Genomic DNA, 14,176 nt, shown 5'->3' with positions numbered 1-14,176 from the left:
TACTCCTTCAGAATGCAAAGCTGGGATCACAAGCTGAGTCAGCAATGGACCATTCACACCTTAGCATGAATTATTCTAGTCACTTCTTCTCTATCAGCAGTCAGACACCATTGGAAATGAGAGTTAGGAGGAATGAAAGAAAAGGAATCCGAGTTACTGAGTTTGGATGATGGGAAATTAATCTGAAAGTACAGGTTTCATAGGACACCATGCTGGAAGAGCTCTCTTACAAGAAGGTGTGCATGGCACCAAATGAGAGCATTGAAGAAAGAGGAAAGATGGGAGAAGAACTCTAAAGACCAAGTCTCCTCTCAACTTTCATTACTGTCCACGCTGTACTCACTCCTGCACCCTGTACCCCAGACCATCTCTGGCATCCCATTTCAAAATACTCTATTTCATTTATCTCCGTAAACAATGAAATACTTGGCCTCCACCTTCCAGATGGATAGATGATCCTAGAAGTAGCACAGAGGTGCTATATCAGACTGAACATCCTGACTCTTAAGTTTGGAAATAGGACTGCCCCCCTCGTGGGATTTTTTGGAGCTTCTGATGAGTACACATGTTGAATCAGACAGCTCCAGGATATTAGAGCCGAAAAGACACTTAGAGAATGTGTAAAACTTCAGTTCACGGACATGGAGAGCAGATCAGAAAGACTGCAGGGAGCAGGCCTGGGGAGGCCCTGGAATTGGGATTCCTGTGTCATCCTTCCCTCTTAGCCAGAGTCTCACGTGAGAGCCTGAGCTTCCCAAGCCTGTGTCCCCGCAGAATCCTGTTCTGGGATTGTATGTGTTACTTGAGATAACCCATGTGCAAACACTTGCCCCCGTGCGCCACGCGTCATCGTATTAGCCCCGAATATGTGCTTCCTCTGCTGCTCTTTGGCTCAGATCACGAGCTAATTGGGTATAGTCCTGACCTGAAAAAAAGAGGCGTAGGGTGTACAGGCCTGTGTGTGTTGATTGTAGAGTCTCACTGTAATGAGAGCAGACTCCGTTCTTTTCCTTAGAAGCAGGAATGGATCATCTTTAGTTTTCCCTCTTTTAAAGTTACAGATATTTAAAGACTTTGGAATAAGAGACAAATTTGTCCAAAGTTGGTCCTTTCAGCTGGGCCTCCCTTATAAGTGGCTGCGTTCACAAGGAGACAGAGCTGTTTACTGTGCGAGTAGAAAAAGTCAGCCCAGGGGCGCCTGGGTGGCGCAGTCGGTTAAGCGTCCGACTTCAGCCAGGTCACGATCTCGCGGTCTGTGAGTTCGAGCCCCGCGTCAGGCTCTGGGCTGACGGCTCAGAGCCTGGAGCCTGTTTCCGATTCTGTGTCTCCCTCTCTCTCTGCCCCTCCCCCGTTCATGCTCTGTCTCTCTCTGTCCCAAAAAAATAAATAAACGTTGAAAAAGTCAGCCCACCAGGAATATGGTGGACCCAGGGGCCCTTCCTGCAGTGGGGTCTCACGGGGCCCCTGCATCCCAGGCGAGGCAGCTGGAGTCCACCCTCCAGAGCAGAATCAACTCCTACTGAAACAGATGCCCACCGCTTTAAAACATGGCCCACAACTTAGTCTGTTGTCACGACAGGGTTGTATTTATTTTGGTCTGATTTCTTTTAACCTGGCTTGAGCAGTGCAGATAGCCGTGCCCTGTTACCTTTGGTTGTGGGTTCTGCTCGGTGTTATTTTTAAATATAGGGCACCTTTTTTTTTTTTTTTTTCCCCTTCTTATTTGAGACCACCAAGATTTGCTTGCTTTGTTTTCACTAAGGTGAAAGGTGTCATGTCGTGAAGGAGTGCCCGGTGATTTCACAGAAGACTTGGACTTGGAAATGGATGCCTGCGCTGGGCGTGTTACTCCGCTGCCACCAGAGCCTCGTCACTATTTCCACACGCATTTCCTTGATCGGAGAATCCAAAGGTGCGTACCTATTTATTGACCGTGTTTTTCCTTCCTCTATGTGTCGTGTTATTTGCGTGTTTTTTAATTGGGTTTTTTCTCATTCTTGATTTGTAAGGAATCCTTAACATGTAATGTTAACATTGATGACATTTTAGCACGTAGTTATCCTGTTTGACTCTTACCTTTTACTTACATGTTTTTCCGGCACGTAGAAGTTTAAAATTTTGGGGAGTCAAATATCTTTACCTTTTATCATATGTTTTTACCATTAACAGCAACCACGGATGCATATTTATCTAAATACTTGTTTCCTTGTTTTATACGCTGTCCTTTGTTTTTCATTGCTTCTTTCCCAGTTTATTTCTGATTATTCTTTTGTTTTAAGGTTTGTTTATTTTTGAGAGACAGAGGCAGAGTGTAAGCGGGGGAGGGGCAGAGAGGGAGGGAGACACAGAATCCCAAGCAGGCTGCAGGCTCCGAGCCGTCAGCACGGAGCCCGATGTATCTTATTGTATTTTTAATCACAATAGTGCAGACATAGGTTAACTGAAGGTTTGGGGCTTCTGTGAGAAACAGTAGCTTCTGTTTCTCCCTTTCCCAACCCCATCCTTACCCATCAGAAGAAGTATTTCAGAATTGCTTTTCTTTTCCTTTGTTTTTGAGGGGGAGAGGGGCAGAGGGAGAGAGAGACAGAAAATCCCAAGCAGGCTCTGTGCTCAGCTAGGACCCGGATGTGGGGCTCGATCCCACGACCCTGGGATCATGATCTGAGCCAAAATCAAGAGTCGGGCGCTCAACCGACTGAGCCGCCCAGGTACCCCAATATTTTGAATTATTTTAGTGGATTTCTTTTCCTGCCAATTTTCTTGGGTGTTACTGAACATTATTTCTTCAAAACTTTAGAATTATTTTAACCAAAAAAATCCCTTTAAAATATTATTGAAGTTTTTTAAATTTAAAAAGTAATTTTGAGATCATTAATTTCTTTGTAATACTCTTTCTTTTCCTGAAATGTCTTCCCATTTATTAAATTTTTCCTGTTCAGTGAATTTTTGGAGTTCCCTGACCCCATCAAGGTCCTCGTTAATAATTCTTTTTCTTTTCAAGTTTATTTATTTTGAGAGAGAGAGAGTATGAGGTGGGGGCAGAGAAAGGAGAGAGAGAATCCCAAGCAGGCTCCGCACCGTCAACACAGAGCCCAGCACGGGGCTTGAACCCACAAACTGTGAGATCATGACCGGAGCCGAAATCAAGAGTCCGGTGTTTAATGGACCGAGCCACCCAGGTGCCCCTGATAATTCTTCAGTGTATCCCTGAGAGGTGTGTGTGTGTGTGCGTGTATGTGTGTGTATGTGCACGCGCGCACGCGTTACTCAAATTGCAAAAATCCACCCCTACCCACAGAGCTTTGCTATTTTAATAATACGTTTTTTTCCGTGTTTTAAGTAACCAAATACGTTTCTTCAAGTCGTTTCTCTCACAGGCACTCACTTTAGCTGATACAGAGTGAAGGATAATAATCGCACAGCCCTGAGGCCGACACCGTTTCCAGGCTACCACCTTTTCCGTGGCATCGCTCTGTCCTTGGTGCCAGTTGCAATGAGATAACGCCTTGGTGTTGGCATCCAGAATGCAGAATCTTCAGCAACACTCTGTTTCCAGTGTGTCAGAATCCTACAGACAGGATTCCTTCAAGTCATCGTGGTCCAGTAATTTCACAATGGGATGCTGTCTTCACGACGTAACCAGAAAAGTAGGAGAGGTGTGGGCACATGGGCTCCCATGAGGGCATGACAGTCCGTAGTTGCTCCTGGCCTCCCGTCTCGCTCTCCCTGCAACGCCGGTGCACAGACGCACCCACCCACAGGTCGCGCACACTCGCTACTCTCAGCCGCCTTCCTTTATCTTTGAATCGAGTCTGCACGCCTCTCCTCCTGGTGGAGTCTTCCCCACCCCGCGTGACTGGTTTCTGCCTCCCATGTGCCCTAGGGTTCTGTCTTCTTGTTCTTTACGTGCAGGTCACAGTGGCAATCACGGGATGGTTCGTGTAGTTGTGTTTCTTGTTTAACGTTCTGTAAGGAATGAAGTCGTGTCTCGGTTACTGCTGCTCTTTCTACCCCGAATAGCATGAGCAAATGTTCACTGAACGTTTGTTAAATGAAAAGAGAGTGAAATGTTGGAATCACCTAAATGCCCGACCGTTACAGTACAGGCAGGAATACTTTCCGATCGTTCACATTTTTGTTTTCGTAGTTTTTTAGTGCCGAGGGAAATTGCCTCTTCTGATAGCATTAGTTTTGTGAAAACCAAAACCAAAACATGAAAGTTGCTGGAAAGAAATACACCAAAATGTTCACAGTGGTTATTGCTAAAGTGGAGAACTATGTTCTTGTATGTTTACTTTCAGATAGGCATGTATTAGTTTTATAGCCAGAAAAATATAGTTTTTGTTTCGTTTTTAAATTGATTTAAGCCTAAGTTATGGAAGAAGTACCTCTGAGGCATAGGGAAGTTGCAAGTAAAACCGGGTTTAAAAACAGAGATTTCAGTAAAATATTTTCAAGTTTTATTTCTTTTGAGGGATAGACAGATCACTCATGTAAGAGCAAGCATGAGTGGGGGAGGGGCAGAGAGAGAGAGAGAGAGAGAGAGAGAGAATCTCCAGCAGGCTCTGCTATCTCAGAGCCCAACATGGGGCTCGATCCCACAACCCTGGGATCGTGACCTGAGCCGAAATCAAGAGTCAGATGCTTAACTGACTGAGCCACCCCGGTGCCCTTCAATAAAACAATATTTTAAATGCTCCATTTGAAGAGAAGCCTCATCAGGAGAATGGATAGTAGCTAGATGGAGCGGTACCTTCCCAAAGGACCACTGTCTGACAGAGAACAGAATAAAGCACAGCAACACATTCACAACAGATAAAGCCTGCAAGAAAACATATAGTGCTATTGAGAAAATGAAATCCGTGTATAACAGCAATCCTACAAGTGTTTAAGATATGTAAAAATACGATTAATTGTTTAGGATACATACATGTATTGTAAAGGTACGAAGAAATACATAGTGTGACATGTGGTGATACGAAAGTCACAAGAATGGTTTCCTTTGTTGAGAGAGGGGTTTGTAGCTGAGGAGAGAGAAAAGGGAAGTTTGATTTTTTTAACCAAGTGGTGGATATGGGTGTTATTGCAAAATTGTACTTTTGTGTACGTTGTAATATTTTATAGTGTCCTGAAATTTCATAACATGTTTTGAAATAAAAGTAAAACTGAAAGGAATCTGCCGCTAACTCTTTCGTAAACAAAGATTCTTTTGTAAATAGGGGCAGCATGCTTTCTGTGGTCTGTAAACTCAGATTCTCTTTCACTCTCCCGCCTTCCTTCCCGCCCAGTCTCTCTCTTTCTCTTTCTGTCTCTCTGTCCCTCTCTCTTGCTCTGTCTCTCTCTCTTTTTTTTTTTTTTGGCTGTCTTTTTTTTTTTTTTTTTTTTATTTAAAAAAAAATTTTTTTTAACGTTTTTTATTTATTTTTGAGACAGAGAGAGACAGAGCATGAACGGGGGAGGGGCAGAGAGAGAGGGAGACACAGAATCGGAAGCAGGCTCCAGGCTCTGAGCCGTCAGCCCAGAGCCCGATACGGGGCTCGAACCCACGGACCATGAGATCGTGACCTGAGCTGAAGTCGGATGCCTAACCGACTGAGCCACCCAGGCGCCCCTTGGCTGTCTTTTAAAGTAGCGTATTCTTTTTAACAGAACTGTTTTTACTAAGAAAGTTAGAAATACCATGAAAGCCACCAGATAGCTATTATTTGGTCACTGGTATTGTAGATCTGCCTGGTCTGATTATAAGAACTTTTAGGAGTTGTCTAGTGCTTTAAGTTACTAGTAATTTAGATTTCATTTACGTAGATTTCTAACTTGGCATGTACTCCTAGTAAAGCAAACAAGAAAAAGAAATATGCTTCTCTCGCTCTGTTGGATTATGATTGATCTCATTTTTCAGGATCAGCTATTCAAGGAAAGAGCTGGACGGCCCTGGCTTACAAATTTCTAATAACTTGAACTGTGTCTGCGAGAGTCTTAATTGTATGAAAGGGGAGGAGGCTCTCCTCGGAGCATGACCGTGCAGTTTAGAAGTGCTCCAAGGAGAACAGAGTGCAGTGCCTTCCCTCTGGTTCCATAACGTGAAGGAGAGAGGAGGCAGAGCTACTCTTCAGGTGATGGAGTGGTGTCCATTCTTGAAAATAGAGGATTAGCTTTGCAGTGCGATAGGTCAGAGTTTTTATTTTGCAAAGTGCGATTCCATTATAGCCGCCTCATCTCCCACGAGCTCTGGGATTAGTGTTTGTTATGCTAGGAGAATATAATAATTGCTTAAGTATAGGAAAAATACGTTTGACAAACATTCATGCTAGAGAAACAGGAAAGATGGGATCCTTGACCCAGTGCGGAACTGCAGCTGGTCACTTAAGCCCCTTGCTTGTCTGCTGATCCGCTGATTATCTTCTCACCTAATTTTAGCCCAAAGGTTCAGCTTCCACCCCCTCCCGTTTTATCATTTGTTTTTCTCCTGTTGACCTACCTGTGAAGATACCAAGTAGAAGCAAAATTGCTGAAAGGCAGAGCAGAAGAAGGATGATCCTGGGTCGTTCGCTGAGGAGGTCGAGACCCTAAGGGTTAACTGCAGCTGAGGGTTAACTGCAGCTGAGGTGCCACAGGCCACGGAGAGCACGTGGGCACGCTCACGTGCACACACACGTGCAGCACTCACACTCATTCGCACACACATTCGCGCACACTCAGGCGTACACTCACGGGCATACACACAGAAGCACACTCTCACCCCGGCACACATGGCCCTCCCCTGCCCAGCACAGCCTCCCACCGATGCCGCCACAGGAGTCTGGAGCACACGAGATGGCTCTACAACCGCGTCCCTCAGCTGAGAACTGACCCACTTTCACCAGGTTGACAGAGGTGAGGAGATGAGCCGTGGAAGCGGTCCAGACAGAAAACCTGTGACCAGAACAAGATCCTCCTGACCCAGGTTCCCGGACGGCGTGCCTCCGTGGCCGGGATGGGCCCGGCCCTAGTTTACTTCACCTCACCTTCACCAGGAACCTGGACCCACACACGCCCGGCGAACTGGCGCCATGTGGCTGATTGGGACATTTCAGTCTCCTGAAAATTGGTGTTGATCGCTTCAGAAGACACCCGCAGGCAACGATTCGTCGTGACGGTTAAGATGGCCAGAATGATTGGGCTCCCCAGCACACAGATGCATTCCCCACCATACCTGGGCTGGCTCTTGGATTCAAAGGTCAAATTAAAACTGGTCATCTGGGAGTGTGGCTTACGTGCCCATGTTTACAACCTCAACTCTTGTCCTGTGTCTGCAGAGTCCCCAACAACAAATCAATATCCTGTAGTCTGGGGGAAAGCAAGAACAAACGATGCTTCAAGAGCTGGGGCTAAGTTGCGAATGCCCAGAACACAATTCGTATACCCAAAACGCGTTACGGCCACAAACTGCTGTGGCACAAATTTGGACTATTTTAAGTTTTTTAAAGTCTCGTTTGCAAGTAGCAAAAGATCCTTATTGTGAAAGATAACTTGGTTCTCTTGTTTATATTCAAGAACCAGCGCAGATTACAGTGATCTTTTAAAAGGGCTTGAATGGGAGAATAAATCAGTATTGGTGTCCCATTTGTCTTATTTCAATAATAGTCACTATGGAAACGAATCACTGGCCTATTTCTTTTCATACCTCCCAGTAAACAATAAGGTTTCCTTCCACTTTTCCGTGTATCCTGTTTCCTTTGGAAGAGGGATCTCTGGTATAGAGTGTCTCCAAAGCACTTCCTATTGAAATCTGTGGTTCTCCCCTGCATGCTTATTTCACTTGTTTTAAACACTCTCAGCCTCGCTGTGGAATTCTGTGAAAGCCACAGGTGGTGACGCAAAGCGCCCAGTGCCATCCTTCAGAAGACCGGGCTCACGCGCCTTTGCTCAGCGCTTGGAGAACCCAGTTGCTGCCGGATGCAGCCGAGGGCCAGAGGACGCTCAGACACGTGACAAAGTGCCCAGCGCAAACAGCCTGTGGACTTTCCCTTTCATTTCCCCTTGTTCCACACCAGTTCACGATTACAGACAAACGGGAATGTCTCCCAGGAGCACTTGCCATGCTAGGCTGCTGATTCGAGAAAGAACAAGCGAAATACTAGCGTGTGTGTCCTCCCTTCCTGTCCTCAACCCACATCCGAAATCCATTTTATATCTGGCTGAAGCCAGAAGTTCTAAATATAGAGGATGTGCCCTCCCCGGCATTCCCCAGTCTCTCTGCGGGGCTGTCTGTGAGTCCACAGGCCATGTTCGCAGGGGCCCCATTAACCCAGCAAGTGTGGCCCCCTGGCGTTGGTCCACATCCCCCCATCTCCAAGGACACACTCCTGCTAGCATATCAAAAGGAAGCACACTGTGTGTAACTCTATTGCTTGCTATTTTTATGACCTGTGAAGGCCTTCTCTTCACTTGTTTACTGCGTGACATGGAAAATTACAGATATATGTAGATATATATTTTTAAAGGCATACACACAAAAAAAGACATAAAAGACAAAAGCCCCATACAGCGGCAGTGCCCTCCAGCGGAGGAAGAGAAGATACTTTAGCAGTGTTCTGTATAACAAACATATTACAGAAACAGAGTAAAACGGCCGTAGTGCTTAATTGTTTTGTCTGACAAATCTATTTTTAAAAACGGACAGAGGTCAGACCTAGGATGTCAGTGCGTGAAATGTGCCACAGGCATCTTGGGAGAACTCTCTGAGATTTCACTACAAATGTTACTACCTTTATGCCCTTAAAGAGCTGTGATTTTCCAAATGGCCGTGTCAAGATGATAACAAAGTAATTGCTTGGAAAGCGGGAAAAACTTAATCAGCCTGAGAACCTGGCAGGTTGTTGCAAGTGTGGCTCCTACCGTCTACGTGTTCCTTTGCGCAGGCCCTTTGCGGTGTGGCCTGGCAGCTCTTCCCACTGAGAGGCAGAGTCGGTTTCATCACCCTTCAAATCTGGGCTGGCCCCGTGACTCTCTCCAACCATCGAATGTGGCAAAGTGAGAATGTGCTTTTTTTGGCCACCGTCACAAGAACAAGCCTGGGAAGTGTCCTGCAGGATGAGGGAGCACAGAAGAACCGAGGCATCCCAGCTGACTCAGAGCTGACTGCGGAGATGTGAGGGCGCCAGCCCAGCCCAAACTGCTGACTCATAAAATCATAACTAAATAGGTGGCTCCTATTTTAAACTACTAAGTTTTGGAGGAGTTTGTTACACAGCAATAGCTTAGCTGATATACCTTTTCTTTCTCCTCTTTACCAACACCCCCCTCCCCCCCAGAAAGGCTTGTCGCTATGCAGAAGGCCCTTGTCAGAGAATCGGAAGATGTAGGTGCTACTCCTGACTCAGAATAATTTAGCTGTAGGACTCTGAACTTGTCCTGTACCTTTCTGAGCATCAGTTTCCTTGTCTGGATGTTTACATCCAAGATGTTTCTGGCTGGAGCATCCGTACGAAGGAAACTGCCAGGCAGCTTGGACTTTTCCACACGCTGGTGTGAATGTCTTTAAGAGGTGTGCATAACAAATCTCATTACAAATGTGTCTTTTGATCAGTGGTCCCACTTCTTTGCCATTCTGCCATGGAAGTAAACACCAAATACACTGGCAGTTATGCTCAAGGATGTCTAGTGCAGGATTATTTGTATGGCAGACGTCAAGAAATAGCCTGAATGGCTATCAAGGAAAATGTCTCAACAAATAGTGCTATATTCATACTGTAAAATATCATGCAGCTATTTAAAGAATTCTCCAGAAGAACTTTCATGATGATTTTTTTTAAGTGAAAGAAGTGCGGTTCGGGGTACAGTACCATTTTTGTAAACAAAACAAAACACTTATATGAGTGTGCAGTTTCATATGCTTATTTGGCCACTAAGAAAGTTTGGAAGGACACAGAACATGCTGATTTCCTGGGCTGGAGACAGATTTCTAACAGCAAAAATGTGCAAACAGCCTCTGTGTTTTTAGGTGGAAGGGTTGGATTAATTTAATGATGGCACTTCCATATGGTGAAATAATACTCAGCTGTTAAAAGTGATGATACGTATTACATGAACACAATTACATACATCTAAAATAATGGTATTAGTGAATATGAAACAATACTAAAGGAAATAAAAATGCATGATCCCACGTATTTAGAAAATCTTCGGGATAAAGACACACCAAATATCCATGGTAATTTTTAATGATCATGAGCTTATAAGTGGCTTACCCTTATTTTCATGGATCTATGTTTTCTAATTTTGCTAAAATAACATGTATAAAAGGGGAAGGAAAGGGGCATAGGCAGAAACGTTTAGCGATTCAAAGGTGTTGAGTAAAAGAAGCAGAACCAAAGGGGACTGGATCCTTCATAAACGCAACCACATCCCTAAACAACAAGGAGGTGAGCATACTTTGAGTTGGAAATCACAGTCTGTGGAAGACAGCCTGAGATATTTAGCCCAGTGGGCTGAGCAACCGGCCGTCTAGAATGTTTTTGGCTCACACAATATGATTAGAGTGGATGAGATAATTAATATTTATAAAGCACTTGCATATCCTGCAGAAGAAGCTGTTGTGTAAGATAATACTGTCTTCCTGAACTCAGTCCTTGTGTCTTTCTTCGAATGGGCCCAGGGCCACCTCTTCTGATTCCCCCTTGAAAGATCACCAGCTTATCTCCTAGTCAACATGCTTTTTGGTTTTCTTAGACAAGAAAACCTGATTGGAGAAAGAGGTTACATTCCTCTTCACCGTAAATTATATACATCCAAACCAGAAACTCTTTTGCCTCTGGTGACTATGTTTGTACTTGGGCAGATGCTGTTCATCAAAGTATTAGCCTTGAACAAACTCCTTCTCTGCCAAGTTTAAAAGACCCCGGACACGACAGGAACTTCTAATGAAGACAGATGACTCCTCATAGATTTAGACTGAAGGCAGCTTGGATTAGGTGTGCGCCACGCAGACTGGAAGGGGATGGGTTGTTTCTGGGGTGCGGCTTCTCCCCCACGGCTACCGCCAGCCACCAAGCCACTCTCACCCCAAGCCTGGAATTCACACAAACAACTAGTCTCTGGATGGGAAACTCACTGACATTCCGCCTAAGTCCATCGCCAGGCAACTTATGAGGAAACGGAGCATTCTGAGAGTGCCTGGCCCCTGGTGAACTTGCCCTTCCCTGCGGACAGCCGTCTTGCCCCTTCCTTCGCCTTTGGCGGGTTCTGTAAGGGCTTGTGCGTGATACGGGTCCCTCCGTCCCACTCAGGGCGTTATCATCACTTTGGATTTGCTCTGGGAGAAGCAGCCGCCATTACCTCTTCCGCCCAGTCCCGTCGCAGTCGTAGCACACTGACCAAAAGCATTCCGACCACAGAATATGTCACTTCAGGACAGAAAGCCGCTGGATGCAAAGTTTCGCAACTTGTTTCCATCCTTGCTACCCTGGGTGACTGAATAGTAACGGGCTGTGCAGGTTTCTCCACAGGCCCCTGAGTCCCACACATTCCTTTCTCGGGAGTCACTGTGTGTGATTCCTTGGAAGAAAAAGTGGACATTTGAGTCGCTTCCTTTTCCCTCCTGCTAAAACTTGCTTCTCAGTCCCTCACTCTTGCTCACTCAGTCACTGGTCCTGGCTCTCCTGCTTTCGTATTTTAAACACACATTTTATCAGCGTGAGCGGCGGGACACCGTGACTCTTTGCACCACAGGAATGAATTCTTGTCATGAGAGTGAAGCCTCAAACACCACTCTTTAAAAGTGTACTCTGTAAAAGCAGTTGTTGTTTGGGGGATGGTTTGTGGCCAGGAGTTTAAAAATTTCCCCCCGAAACGACATTCCAGAAACAATGAAAACCACCCCAGAGTTGGGCAGTGTTACCTTTATTTAACTGCAAGTACTCACAGTTCTGCAACTGTGAATGTTCCCTTTTTCTGGGTGTAAAATGTCTGGGTCCATGGAAAAGTTAGTCCTGGGCTGCGTTGGGACAGGACGTTTGTTGTTAGAAGCAGCATCTTTCCTGCCGGTGGGCCGGTTGCATAACTGGCAGTTCCCAACACTGCTCGTGCTGTAGTCTGTATAAAACAGTTACCAAATTAGAAAAAAATAACCCTTATGAAATATGCTGTGTGCTGAATCACATCTAGATATTAGCTGAGTGAGTAAAAGTACACTTCCTAAGAAGTCAGACTGTTAGGGGCACCTGGGTGGCTCAGTCAGTTGAGCGTCCAACTTCGGCTCAGGTCATGATCTGGCAGCTCGTGAGTTCAAGCCCCACGTCGGGCTCTGTGCTGACAGCCTGCTTCGGATTCTGTGCCTCCCTCTCTCTCTGTCCCTCCCCTACTTGTGCTCTCTCTCTCCTTCAAAAATAAACAAACATTAAAAAATTTTTTTTTAAAGAGAAGTCAAACTCTTAGCACAAGTGAGAAAATGATCGTCAACATCATTAACTAAAAACTCCGTGCCTGGTGCCGTGACAGCTGATTGGGTGCAGCTGCCAGTAGGGTTGCACTTGGCCCGCCTACGTGTCAGATACACTAAGCCCGAGGTCAGCTTAGAAACGAACAACACGACGTCTGTTTGGAGGCACTTGCTGACCAGCATTTAAATTTGAAGAACAGAAACCCGTCCTTCAGAGCGCCTCACAGGTCAGGCTGGAAGACGCCGTGTTTCTCGACCGCGTGGAGTGTCCAGCGTGTCCTGGCCCTTTGTTCACGAAACCTCTTTGGAGGACCTCCGGGTGCCCGTGAGCCGTGTGGATGGGAGTGAAGAGGGAGCAGAGAAATCCCCAGCTCTGGAGGTTGGCAACCAGAGGGGGAGGAAGACGTGTGCCAGTGCGGACGGCGACACGGTCACCGCCCGGGATGCGCGCAGTGCGCTGTGAAGTTAAGTTCAGAAAGCCGTGGGCCGGCCTGACAAGTGGGCCTCAGTCCCCCCGGGGGCAGCGGACCTAGAGGGCCCGGGTCAGCGACACGACAGCTGAGAGCTGACGTGGGAGCCGGGAACCCCTTTGGCCACACCTGTGCTTTCTGTCTGCCCGCCCTTTCCTGCCGGAGGTCACGCTGGCCCGGTTGACGGTTGTCACCAAGCACAATCTCCCATGGAGTAAACCCGCGGGCCAGGGCACTCACCCGGGTGTGGTCCCAGGGTGGCAGCCAATGAGTCGGGTCGGAAGTGAGAGGTGAGATAACCCGTGTGCATTTCACCCCACGCGCGTCCACGTTGCCTCTGGCTCCCTGCGCGGGAATTCGTTTGCAGACGGAAACACCCCTGCGGGCCGCCTGACGTCCACGTGAGCCCGCTCGGCTGGGATGGCAGCACCGCCCAAGGGGCTTGTGCTGTGTTCTGAGGAAACGGGATTCGGGGCTCGCTGTCTCCACACTCTCGATTTATTTTTTATTTTCTCGAACCTGTTTCCACCAAGCTGCTAACGAACAGGTGTATTCCAGGCAGCGTCTGCAGGTGTCGCTTCAGGTGAGCGAGCAACTTGTGCGTGTCTGTGTCCCGCGCTGGGACTCCAAAAGCTCATGTCGTCGGCGTGGTGGTTGGGTCACCCCAGCTTCTGCCGCGAGAACCCCCGTTTGTCAGCCGGTGTCTGTGAGAGATTTGAGAGTCCTCTTCACACCCTCTCAAAGATTGCACGTGGAAAGCGGACGTTTCTTTGCACTAAAAGCGAGTCCGCGTTTTTGCATCATCCTAGGACGAATTCTGACCCATACGAGAGAGACAAACATGCGACGTTGAAGTTTGGCTTTTTACAGCTAAACCTGTTCTCCCCGCCTCCTGTGTGGCCTCCTCTGTCTTCTGCCACTTCCCCCTTGGTGTTGAATCCGGATTTCTTTAAAGTAGGCGTCAGTACTTTGCCAGAAGCCCTCCGGCAACAAGACGACCATCAATGAAATGGCAATGGAATCCCTAGATTCGCCACATTTCTTTCTTGCCTTCGCTCTTCTGAGGGGTGTCCTTGGTGAGAGGTGTTTGGAATTCAGTTCATCTCTTTCGTCGATAACACAGAGCGTTCGCTTCCTTCGCCAGGCCTTTGTGAAGGTGTGAGCGGAAACGCGGGTCACGTACTGCCGAGCAACTTCCAGAAGAACCAGCGCCCGAGTGGAAGCGGGAGGACCCCCTTTGCAGGGAGGGCCTGGAGGGCGGGGCTTCCTGAGGAGGGCGGGGCTTCCT

General features: G+C 47.0%; 1 long non-coding RNA gene across 3 annotated transcripts; it reads right to left on the bottom strand.

The window, feature by feature from the left end:
- Positions 1-11,864: 11,864 nt before the first annotated feature.
- On the bottom strand, positions 11,865-14,176 carry LOC123587839. 3 transcript variants are annotated; one of them, XR_006707556.1, is made up of 2 exons: positions 13,408-14,176; positions 11,865-12,072 (listed from the first exon to the last, which is right to left on the bottom strand). It is a non-coding gene; the product is annotated as an uncharacterized LOC123587839 (long non-coding RNA). The 3 variants fall into 3 exon arrangements; XR_006707557.1 differs by lacking the exon at positions 13,408-14,176 and adding an exon at positions 13,129-13,398; XR_006707558.1 differs by lacking the exon at positions 13,408-14,176 and adding an exon at positions 12,596-13,115.

Source organism: Leopardus geoffroyi, chromosome D3 (genome assembly GCF_018350155.1).
Source record: "Leopardus geoffroyi isolate Oge1 chromosome D3, O.geoffroyi_Oge1_pat1.0, whole genome shotgun sequence".
Classification (NCBI taxonomy): Eukaryota; Metazoa; Chordata; class Mammalia; order Carnivora; family Felidae; genus Leopardus; species Leopardus geoffroyi.
This window is presented reverse-complemented; position numbering and strand designations above follow the sequence as displayed.